This window comes from Carlito syrichta, unplaced genomic scaffold (genome assembly GCF_000164805.1).
Source record: "Carlito syrichta isolate Samal-C Ts95f unplaced genomic scaffold, Tarsius_syrichta-2.0.1 Scaffold89967, whole genome shotgun sequence".
NCBI lineage: Eukaryota > Metazoa > Chordata > Mammalia > Primates > Tarsiidae > Carlito > Carlito syrichta.
This window is the reverse complement of record NW_007034063.1, coordinates 31,444-35,128: the sequence shown is the minus strand read 5'-3', so window position 1 is coordinate 35,128 and position 3,685 is coordinate 31,444. Positions and strand designations below refer to the sequence as shown.

Here is a 3,685-nt window from a genome sequence, read left to right as displayed (position 1 = left end):
TGTCTCGCCAAGTTGCCCAGGTGGGTCCCGAACCCGCGGGCTCAGGCAATCCACTCACCTCGGCCTCCCAAAGTGCTGGGATTACAGGCTGAGCCACCGACCCCGGCCGACAACTCATCCTTATAGAACAATTTCAGTGATAAATTTAGAAGGATTGAGGGAAATAGGAAATCACCATTAGAACACCACCACCGAACTCGGTGGTTCAGCCTGTAATCCCAGCACTTTGAGAGGCCAAGGTGAATGGATTACCTGAGCCTGCAGGTTTGAGACCAGTCAGGACAACTTGGCGAGACCTCATCTCTACAATAAATCAAAAAAACTAGCCAGGCGTGGTACCGCACACCTGTAGTTCAGGCTACTTGGAAGGCTGAGGCGGAAGGATCGCTGAAGCCAGCAGGTTGACGCTGGGGTGGCCGTGAGCGTGCCACTGCACTCCAACCTGGATGACAGAGTAAGACTCCAATTCAAAAAAAATATATTAATAATCATTGTAGGCAATACATCTGATGGTTGCCAAAATTCGTAGAAAAACTTTTTAAGTAGAAGCAGATTATTTATATAGCCTCAAAGTATCTACCCCAAAATACTTAGGTATTTTTGTAGCAGTCCACAAAAATCTTTCACACTTGTCCCTCTGGGAGATGGAGCTTAGTTCTCCTCTTCTGGGAGATGTTGGCACTTGGTGACCTGCTTCTAACAAATCGAGTGTGAGAAGAGGGAACCACGGTAACTTCACAGTAGAGAAACTTGGAGATCACATGAGCAGCCACAAGGCACATCAATGCCTTGGGTCCTGGGGTGATGCCCTGAGGACACATCATCTCTCTGGTATTCTTCCCCAAATCTGTGAAAACATGAGACAAACCCACATTGAGAGACATTCTACCAAGTCTGACCAGAACATTCAAAAGTGTTAAGGTCATGAAATACAAGGAAAAATGGAGATATTGCCACAGAAGGAAGGAGACCGAGGAGATGTAGCAACTCAGTGTGCTGGGGAGTCTGAGTAGACCCTCTGATGACAAAGAACATGAGTTGTGAAATCTGGGTAGTCTGTCACCTGGCCACTGGTTTTGCACCGGTGTCAGCTTCTTGGGTTTGTTCGTGGTGCCTTGGCTATGTGAGATGTTGTCATCGGAGGATGCTGGGTGAAGGGCTGTGGAATTCTCTGTATTATCTTTGCAGCTCTTCCACAGATCCAAAATTCTTTCTAAATAGGAAGTTTTTACAAGTGAGGAAGGGCACAGGCACCTTTTGCACGGGCTAAACACTTTCATTATCTTAGTATGGTGATGACTGCACAGGGTATGTACATAGCAGAGCTTACCAGCCTGTTCGCCTATAACATGTGGGTGGGTATATTGCATGTCATTTAAGCCTCAGGAAGCTGTTGTTAAAAAGTCAAGGCCAGGCAAGGTGGCTCATGCTTGTAATCCCAGTACTTTGGAAGCCAAGGCAAGAGAACTGCCTGAGCCCAGGGTTCGAGACCAGCCTGGGCAACTTGGTGAGACCTCCTCTCTACAATAAATCATGTGGTGGCACATGCCTATAGTTCCAGCTACATAGGAGGCTGAGGCAGAAGGATCACCTGAGTCCAGCAGGTTGAGGCTGGAGTGGCCGTGAGCGTGCCACTGCCTTCCAGTCTGGGCGATTGAGTGAGACTCCAACTCAAAAAAAAAAAACAAAATAAGCCAGGCTCGGTGGCTCAGCCTGTAATCCCCCAAAATAGAATCTGAATCCCCCAAAATAGAATCTGAATCCAGACCCCCTGTGTCTACAGGGTCCACACTAAACCTGTAATCCCCGCGCTTTGGGAGGCTGAGGTGAGTGGATTGCCTATTCGAGACCCACCTGGGCAACTTGGCGAGACCTCATCTCTACAATAAATCAAAAATTAGCCAGGCATGATAGCACGTACCTATAGTTCCAGCTACTTGGAAAGCTGAGGCAGAAGGATCGCCGGAACCCAGCAGGTTGAGTGCAGCCACTGCACTCCAGTCTGGGTGACAGAGTGAGACTCCAACTCAAAAAAAAAAAACAAAGGGAGGAAACCAAATCAACTGTACATTGAAAATCATTGAAACTGGGGTGGGTTCCTAAGGACTTGCCACAAGATGTTCTCTGCTTTGGGACAGGTTTGAAATTGTTCTCTATAAACATATTGTCAGCCGAGCAGAGTGGTGTGTTCCTGTAGTCCCAGCTACTTGGGAGGCTGACACAGGAGGATCACTTGAGCCTCTGGGCGGTAGTGTACTGTGTCTACAGGGTCCACACTAAGTTTGGCATCAATATGGTGACCTCCAGAGAGCAGGGGATCCCAGGTTGCCTGACGGGGGTTAAACTGGTCCAGGTCAGAAAAGGAACAGGTTAAAACTCCTGTGCTGTTCAGTAGTAGGATCATACCTGGGAATACCCACTGCACTCCGGCCTGGGCAACACAGCAAGACCCTGTCTCAAAAAGAAAAAAAAAAGCCGAGCTTTTAAAATATGTGTATATATAGATATCTAGTCGAAGAAAATAGACATGAAATCCAAGGTAGAAAAAACAGCTGTAAAGGTTATTATTTAGAGCACTGGAGAAAACTTGACGATGACTGTGTATTCGTTAATATTGTATAGTTGTCAGATGTCTTGAGTGTGATAACGGTGCTGTGATTATATAGGAGAGCAGCCCGTTTTCTGGCAGTGTGCAATGATGTGGACAGAGGGAAAGTACCATGATGTCGGCAGTGTACTCTCAAAGGGGAGAAAATACACACAGACAAAGAGAGAGAGAAAAAGTACATGTGGCAAAATGTCCACAGCAGGTGGCCCTAGGGGTGAGGATTCAGGTTTTTGCCGCGCTGTTCTCGAAGCACAGAAATGGAAGAGGTTGGGCCCAGGGAGCTGCTGGGGCTCTCGGGCGCGCCCTCCACCCTGCCCTGCCCCGGCGGTGCCGCCTTGCCACGCGGCCCACGGACACCTTGTTCTTAACGCCCCCAGGCTTCCATTGTCTGGCTGTCCGTGGTCCACCGAACCCACCGCTGTGAGGGCATCGGGGTGGCTGCCAGCTCTCACCATTACAGAAAGATGGTCTAACAGTCACGTTTGAAAATGCCGGCGTTGCCAGCACCCCAGCAAGTCACGTGTCCAGGGTGGGCCCGGGAGCCTTCACTTTAACTGGCAGCCCTGTGTGGCTTCTTGCCTCTCTTCAATATGCATGATGCTCCCCATCTCCCTCCTTTCTGCTTGTGAAATCCTACCAGCCTTCTCAGAGGAGAGCAAGCAGCATAATGAGTCCCTGTGGACCCGGCGTCAACCCATCTGCTTTTGGCCCCTTTTTGATTCCATTTTTTTGTTGACCAAACCAGGTCATTTACGCTGAGAACATGCCGGCTCTGAATTCAGTTGGCTGCTCCCTCACGCTGTCATTTCACTTGTTTCTCTGTCCCTTGTGTTTTGTATGAACTGGTCATTGAATCTAAAGACTTGATCAGAATCGGGACGGGGCTTGTTTGTGTTCTTGTTTTGTGTATTTATTCGGTTAGGGTGTTGGTCAAGAACCCGTCCTAAATGCCTATGGGACCTATCAAAAGTGCGATTGGAGCCGGGCTCGGTGGCTCAGCCTGTAATCCCACGCCTGTGGGAGGCTGAGGTGAATGGATTGCCTGATCCCGCGGGTTCGAGACCCGCCTGGGCAGCG

At 49.2% G+C, this 3,685-nt stretch overlaps 1 protein-coding gene across 1 annotated transcript in view; it reads left to right on the top strand.

Annotated features, from left to right (window-relative positions):
- Window positions 1–3,685, top strand: part of SIPA1L3 (signal induced proliferation associated 1 like 3) — a 125,380-nt gene that overhangs the window by 115,412 nt on the left and 6,283 nt on the right. The gene's annotated exons all lie outside the window — the stretch shown is intronic.